General features: G+C 32.4%; 1 protein-coding gene across 1 annotated transcript in view; it reads right to left on the reverse strand.

The window, feature by feature from the left end:
- DACH1 (dachshund family transcription factor 1) overlaps positions 1 to 22,144 on the reverse strand; it is a 399,456-nt gene that overhangs the window by 3,384 nt on the left and 373,928 nt on the right. The gene's annotated exons all lie outside the window — the stretch shown is intronic.

The following is a 22,144-nucleotide window of genomic DNA, read 5'->3' on the forward strand; positions in this document are numbered from 1 at the left end:
AAGAAAAAGAAAACTAAACATAAACCTATTTTTCAAATGTCATACCTTCCAGACTATGTGGTGTAGTCTAAACTTTAGATATATTTGTCTAAAATGTCTACATTTCAAGTTTTAAAACTTACAGTAGATGGTAGTCAAAAAGAAAAGTTTTCTAAACACTTAAATGCATACCACTATGCAAATATCTGGTAGGTTGAAGAATTAAATAACTTACAGTAAATTCAAGCAACAGAATAGAGAGGCTAATATTTCAGGTGTTGCCATCAACATTGAGCTAACTTAGTGCTTTTCCTCACTCTGTTGTAGATATAGTAACTAGTATGAATCTTACAATCAGTGTTAAATCATTTTTATTTCATAGAAATATTGGTCTGCCCAGATTTTATATCCCTATCACATGTTTTCTCTTAGCCTAATTGGTGTGGTTGGAATATTAACTCCAGAATGTCACAGAATTCTGTTTTGCTTATTGATATATCCTAAACACCTAGTACATACTCCATAAAGGTGTGCCAAATAAATCAGAGTTTCATGAGATTATTGAAATATATATTTATTTAACTTATTGTACTGTTAACATCCCAAATCCACCCTTGTCCTCAACAACATGGGCAGGAATATCCATGACATTAGTCTCATACCAGCTAAATTCTAGTAAGATGTGTTAACTATTAGTTGCTTCTCTAAAATTAATCTACCTTTAAGGATTAAGATGACATTCACTGAAAGTCTGGATATCCTTAACTTTCCAGTTTGAAAATCATACCAGAGTTTTTCTCAATATAAGAAACACCTGATCAACACCGTAAACATCTACACCCCTTAAATAGCATACACTTTTGAATATAAGTTAAAATCTAAGATTCGCCAATGTAAATATGTTACTCTAACCACATTCTATTTTCAAATGATGACTTAAATGCATGCAAAAGCTACGTTGAATAATCACCCTAGAAATGTGGTCTAAAAACATTATTTCTTCAGTCTAAAACAATCATCTTTCAGTGACACTAAATATTACTATACCTCAGCAGTAGCTATAATATTCAATAAAGATAGTTTCTAAATCAAGGTTTAAACAACTATCAATATCAAAGTCATATACTTTCAATACATTTTCTAAGTAAGGACATGAGAGTATCAATTAACATTTTGTGAAATATTTATTATTTTGCATGGGACATGGCCTGATTTATTTTGTTCGCTTGGCTTGATTGCATCCACCTGGGGGACAAACCTATGATTTTTCTTTACATAAATAAACTAATATATAACTATTTCTAATTTCAGCTTAGCAGGAGTTTTGATTATTTACTTTGCAAATGAACCTAATAAATTTGACATTACAAAGACAAACAAACTAAAACCAGTCTTTCATATACTTAGTATCATGGAGCTAAAAATTAGACTTCCTTAACATGATGGTTTTGATCCTAATGATTTTTAATACATAAAGCAACCTATTTTTTAAATCTAGTAATAGAAAATGTGTAAGTAACCAAAGAGGTAGAGTGCTGATACATTCACCAAAAGTTTTAAATTTGTAGTCCTTAATTTATCCCGTCTCTTAATTATTTCATTATTTCTACTGTATATTCAATTATGTTAGGATAATAATTCTCATCCTTAGTTTTAAAAACCGGAGAATTTTCTAGGAATAGAGAAGATACATTCTCAAATTGAACTTCCCCCAAATTCAAATTCCATTAAATGAGGTCCTTTGCAATCACTTTCCCCGAAGTGGACTACAACTGGGGGGAGTTCATGCCTCCTCCTAGCAGAGGTGAGGTACTGGCTCCTCCACACCTCAGTACCTCAGTGTCCCTGCCTTGCTGGTTCTGTTCCTCAGGGCCCTTAGGGAGACAGGGGCTTCCTTTCAGTACTCAGAGTGTCAGTTGGATAACTTGAAATCAGAACCAGAATTCTTAGTTTGTTTTTAGACAAAATATCTTCCTTTGACACAGTGATTATTTGCTTTGGTATAGCAGGCTGATATGATGGAAGAATCAAGTTATACTCTGTGCATGGGAGTACTTAATTAAAAAGTCTGTTCTAATTAAAAGCTTGTGGGAGTAGGGATTGAGTGAAACTATTTAAATTACAAATTCCTAATAGTTCCAGAATTCATTGTAATTTGATGCTCACAGCTATAATTTGGTGTATAAGAGTGTATCTAGATCACTGAATAGTTTATTGCAAGTGTGAATTTTTGTGTGCTGTTTATTATTATTTGCAGTTTGGATCTACAGATAATGGGTTGAAGAAAACATTTTAAATCCCTTGTAAAAATGGGTCTCATATTTTAATATTAAAGTTGCAACCATCAAATCAGACCATTAGGTATATGGATTCTATTTTATTCACTTTTGGCTAAGACAGGAGAAATGGGGAATATACCATATAATTCCAATTTTGTCTTGTTTTATGTTTGTGTATTAAGTCTATTATTTTGTTTCAGTATATCTGCAGATATTATTATTTATATTTATTGGTAGTGCATAGTTTATATGCACGGACCTAGAGTTCAGCTTTTATTCCATGATAAAACTAGAGCATTGCATAACTTGATCATTTACTTAAAAACTAATAAAATTTGTTCAGTAACAATCACACTACAAGATTTTGTATTAGAAGGTAGCATATAAACTAGACAATTTCAAATTGCCTAGTTGAAAAACAATTATTTCATTGTGTGAAAAATATGTGAAATCATTAATAAGGAATTATTTTAGTGAAAGGTATCATACAATATGCAAATAGATAAATATTCTATATTTGAATACAGCACTCCTGCAAACATCCACAAGGATCTCTTACATGTTATAAATTACATTTCCTGTTGGGAAGTCACATTATTTTAAAAAGGCATCTATTCATTAAAAACGTATCTAGACCATTAGAATCTAATGAAGTTTGCTGCTTTTATAAAACAGCACATTTATGAGCATAGGTCTCCTTACACCAGAGCTGAGGGAACTATTAACATAACAGAGGGTAAACATATAAGATCGTATTTCTAGAAAGTTTAATATTTACTTAAAATTCGGTTAATATGAAATATAGTAGCTCTGAGCCTCTCTCAGAGTAATGTCTTAATCATGTGAAATAAGGGAAAGCAAAACAAGGGATGAAAACAAATGTTAATGATTCGTGTGATATTTGATAAGACAACGAAAGGAAGTCAAAATAAAAGCAAACAAACAGGAACAGATGGAAAGAATCTTTGTCAAGTCATAACCCCTCTTCTAAAACCCCCAAAAGAAGAAGTTAATTAAAGAAAATATTGTTCCTTGCTTTTTTTATCCTTTTATATTTAGAGTAAGAACATTCTGCTACTGCTAAAAGCAATGAAGCAGAGAGACACAAAGTCTACACTTACCATGAGAGACATTTGATGAGAGATTGATGTTCAGCATTGGCCCTTTTATATACTACTAAATGAATAACATTTCTTCTCATGAAATGCAGATAACAGTATAAGGGATTTTCTAGAAGTAATATTCAAGAGTGTGTCAAATATAATTAAAAGTAAAAACTGAAAAAGTTGCAACAGATTTTGAATTTTATGTAACTTAGCTACATAAAAGATCTTAGCTACAGGTTATAGCTACAGAACCTGACTGAGGCTCACAGAGTTGAGTTAAAGTGAGAGAGCAGGTATCTTCTGAATGGTTCTTTCATAGTATTTGATGCCATTCTAGATAGTGGTACAGACCTTGTATAAGATAATACAAAAGGTGCATTCTGTCTATACAATCCAAATGTACTAGAACAAGCAGTAAGTAGTGGATTATCTAATGGACCAATAAGACCCTCAGTGGTTATCAATAGACCAATATGAGGTCACTCCAAATCAGAGTAGATAACATGCCTTTTTTTTAATGAAGACTAATACAAAGTAAAAGTCTTGATTGTGGCTAATACAGAAGACAAAAACTATAATCAGGAACTTGCTTTACACATTTTTCAGTTCTCTTCAGAGAAGAACACAGTCTAGTTTAAAACAGGTTCTGAGAACAGAAGATCACTGAAATTGTAGTATGCAGGTTAAAAGGTAACTATATTTTTAGATGAAGAGTGAAAGGGAAACGCTGCCCTTTCCCTGTGAGGGACTTTGTATCAGACTCGAGGTAGGCACAGGAAGCAAGGAGAGATCTCAGCTTCAACGGCTGGACAGTCTGAAGTCAGCAGAACAAGACTTCAGGTATTGAAGGCTACAAAGGGTTGTCATCATGCAAGCTGATCTAATCCCATTCTAAATGGGATTAGACAAACCAGTAACAAAGGCTGAACTGAAGAATGTGAGGAGGAGGAATTTCAATATCTATACAAAGCTATGGTTATTTTCACTTACTTTGGAGTTATTTAGACAACTCCAACCATAAGCAAAATACTTTTCCCAAATAACTAGATCAGTTTCAGTATCTCAGTTCTTCTGAGAAGTGACGTTCTTGTCAATATCTTAAAAAAAGAGATCTATTGCCTGGATTTCAGGCTCACTGCTGATGTTGATGCTCTCTGTAGATGAAGAGGAATTTACTACCAAAAGTTAAGATAATCCTGCCTTACTGGGTATTAAAGACCTTTTATTCTATAACTCAAGAATCTTCTCCACTTGGAGTAAAAATCTGAACCCTGTAGTTCTATGAACTGATACCACTTTAGAACTCAGTGTTCTTAAAACCATAACTGTGACCACAACCAAGCAAAATTGATTTTTCAAAATCATTATAAATGATCTAGTATTTGTCTAAGCAACAGGGAAAGTTGCACGCCTAATGTTAAGCAAGTATCCCTCTGATAGAACTTTCAGGCATAAACATTCAGCCTATACTCATGCAGACAGGGTTTGGATGCCATACATTGTATTGCTGGAACTTAAGGGTTGTTATAACCACTTATTGTAGGATTTAAACTCATCTCCTTCAGGTTCTTGTCACTACACCAACTCTCACAGAGCTTCACTATCCTAGAGAAATTGATTAAACTCTGGCTACAATCTCCTTAAGAGCAGACAACATACCATATGACCTTATGTACTTCTAGCACTTTGAACATTGCCTTGAAACTGGAAAGTGCTCCATAAAAATATATGAAAGGAAATATCAAAATGAACATCAGAAATGAGGGGATGATGGACATTATAAGCCTCTGGATGTTAAGCCTTGAAAAGAACACCTCACTTTGCTTGCTTACACTAAAGGATACTTGCTTAGACTAAATACAAAGAAACATCAATGCAAAATGAGAAACATACTAATAGACTGAATTCTTCAAAAATGTCAATTCCATAAACTTTTCTAACAAGCCAAAGAAATACTCAGGATCAAAGATACTAAAAGGAAAGGACAACTATATATAATATGTAATCCCAATTTGACTTCAGAAATACCATAAAAAAGCTATAAAGGACATGATTAGGTCAAATGACAAAATTCAAATTTCAAAGTCAGATGAAATAAAACTATTATGTCAATGAAATATCTACTGAGCTGTTAATTATAATGTGTTTATATATGAGTAAATATATATATACATTCCCTGATATTTATATATATATATATATAAATACCCCTGAAATGTGTAAATACATATATGGTAAATATGGTATATTTACCTGAAATATGGTAAATATAATAGGTAAAAAATGATGATTTATACAATTTATTCTCAAATATATCAAAAAGCAGAGATATAAAATTATAAAGTACATGGGAACAAAATTTAATAATAAATGAATCTTGTTAAGTTAAATATAAAACATTTAGTATCTTTTTGAACTCTTAGAAATATTTTTCAAATTCAAATTTTAAAACAAAATAGTTTGCCTAAATGAAGTAAATTCTTAATATATCACCAATATCAGAAATTTATTAGTGTTGATAATTAACACTCTCCACTGTCTGATTAAATGGGCAGGAATCTCGTGGTAAATATGTTTTCTGTTTCTCAACAAGGCCTTCAAGAAGTCCTATTCAAGTATTAGGTAGTAAGAAGGTGCTGAGTAATTTTCTTATTAGAGTTCTTCAGGAACAACCCAGGCTCAGATTTAAGGAACTTATTGGACTGAGGGGGTGGATATAAGCTAAATTCTCCTCTACTGGTCCATTATGTTCTAATAGTAAATTTACAGTGTTGAAGCATACAAAGTTTGCTTAACTGTACTACCAGTTAGCTAGGACTGTGTGTGCTAGTGTGCGTTTTTGGCCTAAGGAAATCACTGTCTAACTGTTTGAAACAAAAACAAAAAGAAGAGCACAGACCTGTTTAAAAGTTTTGTTTTGTTTCTGTAAATAAATCAAAGTGATATTGCTGATAGGACAGCTTTGGTAAACTGTGTGTGTGTGTGTTCTAATTAAACATTTATTGGTAAGAAGCAAGAAATCCTCCAAGTGGTTAATGAACCAGCAAGGAAGAAAGGGGTACTTTGCACTTAGGTTACCTTGTCCTGACTGGAAGGTGAGACCTAACTTCAGCAAAGTGAAGCACAATAAAATCTCATTACTTTCTCCATCCTTCTATCCATTTCTGGGGGAAAGAAGACTAAGCAACAGAGATGGGAGGAAATAAACATGTGAAGCCATATCTGAACCCGAGTGATATATGAACACATTATCTCCCATGCCTAATTAAAACAAAACATAGGGAAAAAAAGTGGTGCCTTATTTGATGAAATAGATACTGCAGAGGAGGGAAACAAGGATCTTTCAAATCAAGCATGTATATCTTTCAGAGCTGCAAGAAGCAGGCAAAATCCTCGATGTAAAAATGAAGTTTCCAGAACAAATGTGTACTCTCTCTCTGGGGAAAACCAGAGGTGGCAGCTGGAAAGGCAGCTCTTGTCTGACCCTAGTTATTTTCTTTTATGTTTGGAGAAAAAAAATCATCATTATTCTTTTAAAAGTATAGCATTTTCTATGTTCTATAGCATGACTAGTTCAGTAATTTTAATAGTTATATTTCTTTAGGAAAGTAATTGTTAGTGAGTGAAGTTCTAACTCTGTAGAGCTTTATTGAAAATACTTATACGCTGCTGAACCAAAATGCTGGTTTAGTGTTTAACTCTGAAAACGACAAACTTCAATGAAAGATCTCAATTCTTTCAATACATATGAGGATTTTTTAAAGAAATGACATTTTTGTGGGGAATAGCTTTTCTTTATACCTTATCTAATGAAATCATCAAATATTATTTAGATAGGGTAAGGGTTTGAACAGTAACATGCCATAGAACTATGAAATAAGGTAGTCCTCAGTGCACTGCACTTAAAAATTACATGTAGGGACCAGTTCAGAGATGTGCAAAGTTGTATTAAAGAGACAGATGAGCCAAAAAATATATAGAAAAATGTGTTGACAGAATGATCAAATTTAAAGAAAGAATATGAGAATCAGTAGCATTTCCAGAGATGTAGGTAGCTCAGACAAAGCAGAGTTGAACAGGCAGGCTTTGGCAAGTGCTCATTAAGTAGCCAACCAAAGATGAATGTGGACATCTGGTCTACTTTTAGAGATAGTCCTGATAAAATATTGACTCATATAATGGTCCCCATTATATCCCATTCTCTCCAGGTAACTGACAATTTTACTTTTTGCTTGGCTGTCTGCAGTAGAGATCCTCTAAGGTAGCCAGCAATGCTTCCTGTTTCCTGGTGGTCACATCCTTGTGTGATCCCAACACCTTTAAGATTGGGTTGTATCTAGTGACTGCCTTGCAATGAAGAGAAAATGGCAAAGGTGATGGGAAATCACTTCACAGATTCAGTTATAAGAAAAGAACTGTGACTTTCATCTTGCTGGCAGACACGCACATACTCTCTCTCTCTAGGTCTTTGCACTCACTTGATCCCATGAAGCAGGTTACCACATACTCGGTACCACACACTGAGTTGCCTTGTGGACAGCCCATGTGACAAGAAACAAATGATGGCCGCTGGCTAATTGTCAGTGAGTACTGTGGCTCTCAGTACAACATGAGCCATGCAGTCAGCATAAGGTTGGAAGTAAAGCCTGCCTTGGTCAATTCTAGAGATGACTGCAGCTCCTACCAACAATTTATTGCAGCCTGGGAGAGACCCTAAGCAGAAGACCCAACTAATCTATTCCAAGATTCTTCACATACAGGAACTGTGAAGTAATAAATGTTTTAAACCATAAAGTGTTGAAGTAATTTGCTATGCCCCAGTACCTAATTAATACTCTTTCTTTTCTTTATAAAAAGATGTGCTGGTCAATGACACAGGTAAATTTTTCAGTCCCTATGGCTTGCAGTGCTTAATATACTTTAGTTTGCTTTCTTCTGAAAAAGACTGATGACCTAAATCAGGATCATGTGAACTCACCAGGCCTCCTTGTAATACTGCTGGAGGGTGGCCTGCATTTCAGAAAAACCACAAAACCAGTCTACACATTTGCCAGGACAATGATGTCTATCTTACTATATCAAAATAATTTTTGAAAAGCTCTAGAATTTCCTAAAAATGGAATGGATTATTCAAAATCACATGATATTTTTTCATTTATAAATTGTCTTTTAAATATGTATATTGTGTATATATTATAATTATACAGAATGTAGATCAATATAGATCTATATATTTAGATATACAATATAAAAAATATAGATGTTTTCACGATGGATCCATCTATCTATCTACCCTGTAGTAAATTACTTGTATTACCTTAGGGTACTTTTATTTTACTCGGAATAAAAGATAAGTTTCTCTGGAAGATTGGTAATTTTATTTCATATTATGGTAGCCATCTCAGAAATAAAAAATAATTTTAATAGTCTAATCCTTATATTGAACTGATCTCAGAATAATCAGGATTATGATTATACCAGATTGCCGGGTGCAATGTGACGGCGGAAGTAGCCGTCCTAGGGTATGGCATGTTCCACACAGGTAAGACAGTTACTATTTAATGAGCTACCATTTACAGAGAGAGAAAAGACAAGGGGAGAAATTCTAGACTTCTCTATTAAAACCATGCAGAAAGATAATATATTTTTTAAATTTTTATATTTATTTTTCAAATTTTATTTTTTAAGTAATTTTTAAAGATGTTTAATTATGTATTTTTAGAGAGGGGAAGGGAAGAAGAAAGAGAGGGAGAGAAACACCAATGTGTGGTTGCATCTCATGTGGCCCTCACTGGCAACCTGGCCCACAATCCAGGAATGTGCCCTGACTGGGAATCAAACCTGCAACCCTTTGGTTCTCAGCCTGTGCTGAATCCACGGAGCTATGCCAGCCGGGGCTCAAATTTTCTGGATTATGCTGTTATAGTCACTCTGATTCATAAACTAGACAATCTCTTTAACATCTCTCAGAATCTTTGGTTCAGAAGTGGTAATCAGTCAAGTTCAATTTTGGCTAAATCTGGTATCTTGCAATTGATATGTTTATAATGCTTATTATACTGCATGTTTTGAAATGGAACAGACATAATCTTTTCAAGTTAGTCAAAAAAATATCAACCAAACAGCCACAAACAATAGCAAATGTAAGACGCTAAATACTTTCTAAAATGGAAAGCAATAAAAAAAGACAAACATGCTATTACAAATTTATGTAATGCTAATAGATAACTTTACACTTTACAAGTTGTCTCTGTAGAAACAAGAATCTCAGGATTCATCTGGACACTCTGCACTTACAGTTTATGTTCATTGTAAGTTGCAGTTAGTTCTCAGCGTATTTTAAATTCCATGATTGCCAAATTTCCTTAATACAATTTTAAAAATAAACACAAGAACTCTACAAATAAGCATTTAAAGTATATCATTATAAATGTGCAATATTTCAACAGAAGATAAGTGCTGATATATGTATATTTCATGCTCACTGTGAAATTCTGCCTTGGGTCACAGTAACACAGGCCACAATTTCCATTAAAATTAATAGCTTGTGGCTGTGGTTACTGTCAGTGTTGCCTTATTTTCCCATCACTAGCAATTGTGATATGAATAAAATTAACTTATGTCACCATGCAGATTATTATATGCTGGACTGAGTTTAGTTTCGAGAAGCATTATGAATTTAAGGGACTCATCTAGGGTTATGCCAAAACTACTTTATAATAGATCTTTATTTTCTTGCCTTATGGACTACATACTCTTACTTTTGGCCTAATTCACAGTTGCACTTGGACAAAACCAAATCGTTCAACCAGGAATGCCTATTTTATTTAATGGCCCTGATTCACTTCAATTGGATAGAATCTAGTTCCATCTCTTTTTAAGAAAACTTACTGGCACAGTATGAGAACATTAATTTGTAAGTTGTGGACAATCAGCCTTGCCTGTCTTCCCATCAGGTCTTTGATAGCATCATGGTGTCTGAAGGAAGAGTTCGACCTTAGTCTCTTTCACAGGTTTTTCCACCAGTTCATGTCAGATGAGAATTCTTCAAGTGCTGAGCTCTAACAAGGCATCTCACAGCTTTATTACCAAGGGCCTTATGTATTGAAAAATCATGATGCTTGTAGAGCTTAAAATATAGTGTCACACTAGAACTATTTTTGTGTAACTCATACTTTGTTGTGATCATTCAGAACGCTATTTACAAGAGCATTTGTTTGTCACTTACCAAGTCTAAAAAATAAGTGCAATTTTCACCTTTATCAAAATAAGAATGTATTATACTGTTGAAATGATTGCAAAGAATACCTACGCATCAGAGGAAAAAGCTACAATGAAAGTAAATTATTGTTGCTTTTTGTTTATGATTCTATTCAATGTAGTTTGATTACTTGAAAGGACCGATATTCAACATATTGCCATATGAAACAGTATCATGAAAAATACATGTCTCTTAATGCAAGAGTTGAATTGACAGTTTGTCATAGGTAAGATCTGCAGAATCAACAAAGATGCAAAATAAATAAGTCAAAATATGAATGATCTAATATACCACTATGCATTTTTAGCATTCTCTATTCTAATATTATGTATATAATATAGCACTGTAAATTTTTCAGTCCTAGTTTTATTACACTCATTTAATGGACAAAATACAACACTGGTGATCCATCCTTCCTAACCACCATAAAAAAAGCTAGATTACATTTTCTCTATTAAAAATATTTCATTTATTACAAATAAGGATGACATAAAATGTTTAGGATATGTATTGTCACAGCCATGAGAATATACTTTGCTTCTCAATGCTGCATGTATTATTCTTATTATAATCTGTTTTTTGGTGATGAGTGCAGGTTCTAGCCTTTCAGAATAATGACAATATTAGATTATGGAAATAAATTCTATATTTTCAGTGTAAGGCTTTAATAGTACCCAATGTTGTATCTCTTCTCTGGCCTTTCCATTCAAACTACCTCATATTCAAACTCCAACTCCATATTCACCTGGGTGCTTATTCTACCTCCATCTAAATGGCCTGTTGTTACATCAGACTCAGTAGTAAGGAGCCAAACTCATCGTTTAGTCTAGTCTGGATCTCCTTCCAAGGTTACTTATTTCCCATTACAAAGCACTGTTTTCCTTTTCTAAATCCTGCAGTTTCCCCCCTTGTATTTCAACTGCAACTTCCCAGTCTATTCCTTGCACAGCAGAACTTGAATTCTCATCTCATTTCTGAATTCATTACATTGTTTATTTCTTTTTTTTTCTTATTTGCCTATGAGGGAGAGAGAGAGGGAGAGAGAGAGAGGGGTGGAGAGAGGGGGGAGATAGGAGAATGAAGGGGGGATAGAGAGAAAGAGAGAGAGAACAGGTGAACCAGCAGGACAGTGTGGGCTGCCCGACATTCTTCATTTCTTTATTCTCATTCTATATCAACATCTGCTATTAGATTTAGAACTAGTATATTAATTTCAAATAAAATAACAAGGAAGACCAGGTCTTTATTTATAAATGTTATTTAGAAATGTGTCCAGTGGCATTCTAAGATATCACTATAACATTTATTTCTCTTCTGTTTGCCAATATTTACATGATATGTCAATAATATGGCTTCCCAGAGGACTTAGACTTCTATATCTAGACTTGAATGTATCTTCATTAATCACCCAAATGGAATTTATTGCTTTGTTTGTGCACCGAAAGTACTTTGTTTACACTTCAGAAGCACTAGATCAGAGTGTTACTTCATTAAAATAAGATAATAAATCTTGTATATCTTTCAGGGGAAAAATCATCCAATTTCTAAATTTCAGATTTAATCTATTAAATTAATTTTAGGTTTTAGATACATGTTCCAATATTGTGCTAGTGAGTTCTTATAAACGACAAAGCTAAAATTGAGCTCTACTGGAAAAACTTCAAAATATTACTACTGAAGATGTTTTGAATGTTACCTTTTAAAGACAGAAACATGCATACACATGTTTTGCTTTGTTAAATTTGTTTCATATTATTAATGTATAAATATTGCATATTATTCTAGAAATAAAATTTGACTTATAGTTTCTGCCACCCCCTGACAATACCTTGACACTAACAGCTTTTGCAGCAAAAATTACCTCCATATGTGTTTTATTAGAATTATTTCTGTATCTCTATATCAGATTATGAATTACTGAGAAATGATGTCATGTCTTTTGTACTTTTTCTGGCCCTAGCACTAGTAGTTAAGCATTTACTAAAGTGAACTTGTTACGATAGGCAGATTTAACAAAAACTAGTTGCCATAGACAGTGTGCCAAAGTTCATTCCATGAGATATTATTACCTTTAATTCAATAAATTGATTGTGGAGTCAGATGATTTTAGGAAATGCTAATTTAACTTCCCAGTCAAATATATTGAAATTAAGACTTTTTTTTTACTTTAATGCAGAGCTTTAATGCAGGACTTTTAGAGTATTGTAAAATACTAAATATGGACTTTGAAAATGTAAGAAGATACATATTTTTTTTAACTGACAGTCAATTTTCACAGACACCCACTTAACATTTTGTTTCCCAAACTGTTCAAGTGATAACTCAGAAAAGGGCATTGATGGAACACTGGAAGCCACGTTGAAGGAGTGTGTTCATCTACGTCCTTTTATTCCACACTGCAGTAAATACTTCATACATTGTGTTGGTCAAAGGGGCTTGAAAAAGAGAGATCAGATGAAAAATATATGCATGAAAGTAAAGAGAATAGCAATCTTGGTGAACATGACTTAAACTTCACAATTTGGAGCTTCTAAAATTGTTCTTTATGATAACACATTATAGTTTTTTTATTTATTAGCATAACCACATGCAGTGAGTGATATAAAGAGGGAGAAGACAATACTACACTAAAGAAGACACTAAAAATTAAAAGCACAAAAACAAAACAAAAAATTAAAGAAGTCCGGTTTTATATCTCCATTTAAGTTTGTCACCTTGCTAACTCATTTTATTCAGAAATCATAAATACTGCTAATAGTAAAAAACAATAATCAAAGTCATAATTTTCCAGTCTTTCAGAATTCCACAGTCATTAATCACTGTAAGTATTGCTAAAATTTCATGCATATCTATATGCTAATATTTCATGTGAAAGCACCATTCTAAATGTGAAAATATAAAAAAATCATAGTTTTGTAATGATAGCATGACATTTCACCTCTGTTGATTATACATTTTTAACATTAAAAGAATAATTAGAGAGGTTTATGCATTCCCTTTGTTTTGGAAAAATGACATGCAAAGAAGCCTACTGAGTTGTGATAATTCACAGCCTATGTGAACTGTTGGGTTTCAGTAGATGCCTGTGTGCTAATTTTCTCACAGAGGAATATAATCATACATTGAAATACTATCCAAAACAAGGCCACCAAGAACTGCATTTAAGATCAAAGTGGGAAATTATGTACCAACTAAATATTTAAACATTAATTTAGGAAATCAATTTGTATATAGCTTTAAAAATCTAGCTATATTGGGACTTAAGTATATTAAGTATATATATTTCTAAACATATTCTCCTAATTTTTATTTTTATTTGTAACCAACTGCTCCAGCACTAATTTTCATAATATTTTCACTGTGTAGATGAACGCTATCAGTCTTTTTGAAATTATTTCTTTAAATGCTTCTCATTCCAATAATTTAAGAAGTATAATTATAAATTAAAAAATAAAAAATTGGACACTTTAAATTTTCTGTGCAATAGCCACATGACTTCCATTCTAAAATAATGGAACTAATCCGAATTGCACACATCTGAAGGAAGATGTGAATGGGTGGGCCTCAAAATATTCTTTCTAAAGGATGCCTGGATTCGAAGCAATTAGGAGAAGCAGTTTGTTCATTCTGAAAAGCTAGAAGAGCTAGTCTCTTTACTTGTTACCTAACTGCTATTTTCAATTTGGTTTACATGTTAATAGTTGATATACTACTAGCTTTTTTTTAATTGAGAGAAGTTTTTTTTTATGTTTCACAGAAGGTAAATAAGTATCTTGCTTAGACTCTGACAGTATCTTAAAGAAATCTGTAATTTTACATAAAAATGAGTATTTTTGAGTTCCTCAGAAAACAAATATGAAAATACTGAGCTTACGGTCCCATTTGAGCAAGAGTTGGCTAGAACACAGAACTGTCTGTTGGGTTTATAGAGAGACCTACTTTCCTTTCCTGCTGTCTCAACAGGTAATCTTTTCTCATTTGTAAAATTTATCTCGATTCCCAAACTTTTAACCAAGGATTGGCTTAGACTGTGACATTTCATAAGATTTTCTGGAGAAATTTATAAAAAACATTATAAATCATTAAAAAATAAAGACACTGAAATTATTAATAAAAGTAAATACGATTTTATCATGAACATCAAATACTTAGTTCTTAAACTATTAAGATGTGAATTCCATAAGTAAATGTAAGACCACGGTATGGAATATCAAAGTTAAACATACCACACCTGATTATATAAAGGAATAATTTATGGTCTAAACCCTCCCCACCCACTGCTCTTCCTCCCAGGGTGAAATAAATAAAGAAGGAGAGTCAGATCCAATAATTTGTAGCCATCATTCATCATTTTATAGGTGTAATTAGTAAGTAGAACTATGCTGGGAGATTTACTATCTCTGGAGTATGGTTATATATGAATTAGAAGAGTCTGTAGCTACTCCACACTATATGAAAATACAAACTGTGGTAAGAGAAATTTGTCAAAATAAAATAAAAAAAATTAAGAGGCACTAATGCTTCCATCTCAAATGAGTCAAAAATAATTGGTTTATCTTTTATTTAGTTTGAAAAGAGATGGGTAATCATACAGAATATGTGGCTGCAAATAAATTTCCTTAGCATGTTGTTTAAATGGACATAAATATTTCAAGTCATGCTCTGTCATTAATTTTTTAATTGCTTTGGAAAAATTGGCAAATATGTATTTTATTTTCTACCTTAGAACATGCTAAAAGAAAAAAGCATGTGCTACATACTAAAAAGTATTTGTTGGCTTAAGAAAATTTTCTTCATTCAATAATGTTTAATTTTTATCATATATGAATAGTACAGCAAGTACCATTACAGTAAAGTTGTGCATAAATGTAAAAATAGCAAATTCTGGTTATCAGTTAACTCTACCAGTCACTGTTCTAAGATTTTACAGACACACACATATTTACTTTATTCCTGTAACTCTCTGTGAGGTGGATATATGATTTTTATCCTATAGATTAGGAAACCCCAAATTCAAAAAGTTTGATTTTTATACTCAGTGTTACTCAGATGACAAAGAGCAGTGTGGAGATTTGAACTCAGGTAATCTGATTGCAGAATCCATGGACCCATAATGGACCACGGACACACTGTGTTTGTGTGTGGGTGAGCGCACTAAGAAAAAAATAGATGTCTTTGCAGTTGTGACAGGATAAAAACACCAGCAATAAAGCTGGTCTCGGTAGTGGAGGTGAGTCACCAGGATCATAGCACGAACAGACAGAAGTGTTGGTACTAAGGGATGGCCCTCAGGCCACCAGCTCTCTCCAAGGTCGGAGTCATTTTAGTGTTAATTTGAATCCTTCAGAAACCCATTATTTATAAAATATTTTAAAAAATCAGTTATTGAAACAAATCATCAAAGTTAATGCCAAAGAAAATCTGTATGGGCACTTATTTTGTAAATGATTAATAATAATCCTTGCAACCTAATAGATTTACTTTTCTTTTTATATTAGAGAAGATTTCATGAGAATCTGAAAATTCTGACAGCAGTTGAAGGCTAAGAAATACCTGTTACCTAATGGAAATGCCTTTGTACTTTCCTAAAGAGAAATTCCATAGAAAACCAAAGTCAATTAAATTGAGTGTATCGCATTATTAAATTTTACATGGAAAGAACTATATATTTGCATTTTGAATCTTATTTCTTATAAATTTATGCCACCCTAATTATCTAGTTTAACATTTAGCCATTCATAGCCACTTCATAAATTATCATGAGATAAAAGATGGATGTCATGTAGGAGCAAGTTATATGGAGTTAAAGTGACTCTGAGGTCCTGACTTCACAGTTTGATTCCAAGCAAGAGTCAAGGTGGGTGGGGGGACTGGCTGGAAAAGGTTAAGGGATTAAGTGAAAAAAAAAAAACAAAACAGAAGCAAAAACCTCAGAGATAGCACTACAGTTACTGATAGCGGGAAATGGGGGTGAGGGGAAGCAGGAAAGAGTAAAGAGCAATAAATGGTGAAGAAAAGAGACATGACCTGGAGTAATGAACACCCGTACAATATACAGATGATGTATTATAGAACCGTATACCTTAAATCTACATAACTTTATTAACCCATTCACTAAAAATAAAATAAAATGAAAAATTTGCTCTACCCCTATGTACCTCAGCATCCTCACATAGTATAAAATGTGCATGCTATGAAGATGAACAAAACAATGTATGAGAAAACACTGAGCAAATTTCAAACAGCTGTAGAGATGTTAGCTGATGTTCTTCATGAAAAATGTTTTTGGATGCCCTTCTTTGCTAAATCAAAATTAATACTATAAACATATAACAATTTTTCATCCATTATATCTTTTTAACTTCTAGGATCTCCTTCCACACTCTTACTCAGTTCTCTTGAATATATACCATTTGGCACTCGTTGAAATTTTAGATTCCATTCCCTCCAAGGCACGTCTCTTGATTTTCACCACAATCCCTCAGCTTGTGAGAGGAGAAACCCCTGCTGTAAATCTCCAGCAGGCAGATTTAGAGTAAAGTTGGAACCATATAGCTTTTGCCAGGGAACATGGTCAGTCCATCCAACAGTTGTTAATAATAGCAAGTGGATTTTAATGGGCTAATTTCTTTCAACAAGCTAAAATATTTTCAACCATTGAATCATTTCCCAAACAATTAAACATACTGATTTTTCTCATATATACCCGCTTGTTACCCACTAGTTCAGCCATAAAAATAATACCACCGTTAAAAGAAATGATCAGTCCTTTGCAAATGTTACATATGATGCTAGTTATATTCATTTGCCAAATGCTTTGTCACATATGCGAAAGCAAAATTAGACTTTCTTTTTTTAAAAAAAAAGATTGCTGTTGTTAAAATGATTCCAAATGCTAAATAATGTGTTTGTTTTTCAGCTGTTGTAAGTCTAAAGAGATTTTTTGAATACTTCAATTATAAAAACATTTAAAACATACAAACTTGTGCAGTTTTTATTTTAATGAAGATGAGAAGTTCATTAAAGAAGATAAATATTTCATTAGATGTTAAATAAAACAAAGAGATTTTTTGGCTTCTCTCAGCACAAAATTCCTTTGAAAGATTAATTAATACATGCAAATTATGCAAATTAGACCCATGCAAATATTTTATGAAGACAATTAAGGGAACCATTAATTACTGCTTTTTTTGCTTCAGTGAGATTCATTCATTTAATTTTAATTTCACTTTAACTGTTTTGATGTATAATCTTTCAGCTAAGAACTTTATCTTTCCTGGCGGGTCACTTAAACTTATAAATTTCATCAAGTGAGTGCACAGAAATCTGTAAAGATATTCTCTAGACTATGTTTAGTATCAAGAGAAATTTCTGATACAATGCACTCCCAGAAACAGGGAAACTGGAAGGGAATGTGAGCTCATTCTTGGACAAGGTTCAACTGCTGGAAAAGCAATTAATTTGCTTTGGCTGTGCTAATACAGGGGAATTAGAAAGTGTGACACAAGACAAATAGAAATAATTAGTTCTCCAAAATGATGTTCTCATTAATATGGTTCAAACAGTAGAAATAAAAAACATTATTGTGGCATGTCTGCATTCTGTTCCTAATCATGGGAGGTGGGATAATGCACCATAAGCATTTTACATTTATCGTCTAAATGATGATGTTTTATTTCTTTTCTGAAGGAAAATTTAAAGCAAATGATGTTATATATCATGAATGTCTAAACATACACGTGCTACCAAAATTGATAACATACTTACCATCACCATGTGTGTTATGTGCCAATTTTTATTTATTCATACAAATCCTGTAATTTAGCAAATAGATATAAAAATGATGGGTCTTTTTAGGTAACTTAAATACTTTATCACTTTTATAATTCACAGTATCAATAACATTTCTCAAAATATATTTTAAAAAATATATTTAAAATATATTTTAAATATATTTCTCAAATTGTATTTGCACTCCATCTTAAAGAAGCCATTCTCTACATTTACTAAAGATTCTTTCAGATGGCCAGGGTAGTTTTACTGTCTAAGGGTGGATACAGCAAGAGAATGCAGGTTTTATGAATATGAACCACTAACCTCTATTGTCAAGCCTTCTTCAGCTTTGGAGGACATTATACACATTTTTTACTCAAGACCTTTAGTCAGCAAATTAATCGGCTATCAAAATTTCCCCCAAAAATAAAGGTTTTCAGAAACTCAAAACAAAAACCTATATTAAATAAACTTTTTAAAACTAAAGATAATAATATACTCCCTAAAAATAAAAATTAATGTATTGACCATAATGAAAAACCAACTTGCTAACTGTCTAGTCAGTTACCATAACAAAAAGTACCATCAATAAAATATACAAATATAAAACTAAAATGACAGAGGCTTACTTTTTTACCTAGTCTATGGTACTTTCCTTTGTCCTGCGGCCAGTCCCTGTTAGTGTGGGGTATTATGAAAGATTGTAAGTGGATATACATCATTGATATTTGTTGAGCTTTTAGTGTTTACTGGAAATAGTTCTTCAAATCAAATTTTCTTTCTTAAAAAGGTAACCTCATTTTATCCATCCTGAAATTTCTAATTTATTGAAGTTCTTTTTGCTTATTTATACCGTCCACTCAGATGTGTCTCACACCTTCTGAATTAGGATCCTCTGTGTCTGTCATTGATATGTTCTGCTCAACCATTCTTCTGTATCACTAATTATGATGTTAAATCAAAATGGATCTAGTATTAATCTTTAGGGCCCCTTGCTAATTTCCCAATTTCCAACTACTCCTTGATAATGGTCTTCACATAGTATTCAAGCCAAGCCAAAAACATGTTCATGAACATGGTAATTTAATACATTTTTCCAATTTTATCTATGCTAACAAAACATTATTATATTTCCATTAAAATCCTCTCTTTCAATACTTAAAGAAAAAACAATGTCATTGTTCAAATGTCCATTTCCCATCTCTAAACTTGTAAATCCAAGCATTATTCCTGATATTCCCTACCTCTTCTAAACCCTCACAGTACTGATCACGTATTATAGTACTTTTACTAGAAAAAAGATTTCAATAAATTACAACTAAGCCCAATTATTTTGCCTTAATTTTCCCTATATTTAGACAATGGAAAAAAATTGAAATCACATCATAAAACCTTATATGCCACAAATCCACACAAATACAAAATAATGACAATCGTGCTTTTTTTGATAAGAACCAGAAATTTATAAAATTAGTTCTATTAAAATATACATGGAAAAAAATCTTGTGTAAGAAATAATTATAATGAATTACATTTTATGACTGTTTTGAACAACTTCAAACTTAACTGCCCACTATGTCTAATTTCACGTATAATTAATTAGTTTGACACTTAAGAAGCCATTTCCAACACCTATAAGAAGCCTTCAACATTTGGAATTTAAGCATATCTACCTGTGATCGAAGACAAGATTTATTGTTTTATATATTTCTTAAAAGAATAAAAATTCTTAAATTAAGATTACATTTTTCTTAAACTTTACAAAACACTAAAATGTGAGTGTGTCTGAACTCTATAGTTAATAACAATAACTGTCAAGTTGAATGAGTAGTTAACAGTGACCTATGAAAACTACGGGATGTTAGCCTGTTCATGGGTTACCGCCAGCCATTGCCACCATCTTCTGTTCACCTTAATCAATGAGCTGTATTGACATGCTGCCAAACACCAGCAACCAGGGCCAAGAGACTAAAGTGAATTGATTGTTGTTTAGTTCTGTTCATAGCAACATAATTCTAGTATTTATTTTTAAGATCAAATAAAATAGTCTGAGGTGTTCCCAATGGCAACTGTGTATTTGTAAGTGAATGGGCAATAGTCAGTGTGCCCCGAGGGCAGATCAGACATCAGTTTTAAGCCAAGCCTCCCTCCCTTATTGTTTTAATTAATTAAAAGTCATCTCTCCCTTTTAAGCTAAATAAAGACATTTTTAAATATGTAAAATTAGGTTCTAGTAACAAGTTCTTATAAATTACTATGTTATAGCTAAACAGATTATAAAGACCATTTTTCTGAAAAAAGAAAAATAAATTATGTATTAGAGTAATAATAACTTTAGTGTTTACCAGTTGCTAGAAACTATGGTAAAACAAAATAATAACATTTAATATTAACAGATAAAACTTAACTGTGTTTTAGTTTTGTTTAGCTTAGCTTATTATTGTTTAGTTTAGCTTATTATTTAGTTTAGCTTTTGTTTAGTTTAGTTTATTATTGCCTAGTATGTGCTAAATGCTTTACATGAATTATTTTATTTAATCCTTATAATGACCTGCTGAGGTTAAACAATTACTAAAGAAAAAAAAAAAAAGAGTAGACCTGAGATCTGAATCTAGACCTGACTCCTAGAAGTTTTTAATTGCTAGATTCTACAGAGTTCTAGAGAACTTCCATTCCTGCACTAAACTTACAGGTCTTTTTTTAAGGACTAGAAATAAAAATGTCCATAAGAAATCAAATTTCTATACTACTTTCTTAAAGATCTCAAAAGTGGTATGTTTAAATAAGATTCCATTGGGAACCATTAAGTATAAGAAGAGTCTTAGGATATATCATTTAGTAACTCTTCAACCACACACCACACAAGAATTGCAGACGTTCTCCCAATATCTCACATGAAGTCAAAACTGGATTTGTGTCTGATTTTAAATTTATCATGAGTTCATTGTGTGTAATGAATGTAGATATGTCTTTTATCTAAATATGGTACTTTCTTAACTCCTCTTATTAACAGTTAATTTTCTTCACCGAGAGCAAAAATTTTCCCCAGGGTATCTGAAAGTGTCTATAAACATTGTATACATATAATGGCTAATGAAAAAGTTAAAAAAAAACTGGAAAGGAAATATTTTTTTCAACTGTATATCATTCCTAAGTAGCTGTCAGTAGACTATTTTAACCTTTTGAAGTTATTAACAGGTAATACACTCACTGTCCGAAATCACTAATGGGGCTGCAAGTGGTTATCCTAGGAGAGAGACACGGAAGTCCAGACAACAAACTGTGGGGGGAGGAACAAATGTTTGGGGGCTCATCAACCCGGAATCAAATGCCAGCAACTCCGCTCATTTACAATACAAATGTGTGAACATTAACCAGGCACTCTGAGCTTTAGTTATCTCCCCTTTACATTAGAATATACATGAAGGGCTCAATAAATATAAATTCCTAATCCAACTCATTATTTTAATAAGTGAGTACTTCCACTTACTACAATCACTAAGTCTAAAAGTATATTAATAAGAAATTCATTAAGTATTAGAACATTTGATTCAATAAAAAAAAGCTTGAGAAAAGGTATAAGTTCCACACATAAACTGCATTATAGTACCTTGGAGCTGTGAGTTACTAAACAAGGAATGCACTGGTCCATCCTTTATCCACAGTTTTGCTTTCTGAAATTTTCAGTTACTCACAGTCAACAGCAATTTAAAAATATTAAATAGAAATTCCAGAAATAGCAATTC

Source organism: Artibeus jamaicensis, unplaced genomic scaffold (assembly GCF_021234435.1).
Source record: "Artibeus jamaicensis isolate MK-2021 breed Jamaican fruit bat unplaced genomic scaffold, CSHL_Jam_final contig_415, whole genome shotgun sequence".
NCBI classification, from domain to species: domain Eukaryota; kingdom Metazoa; phylum Chordata; class Mammalia; order Chiroptera; family Phyllostomidae; genus Artibeus; species Artibeus jamaicensis.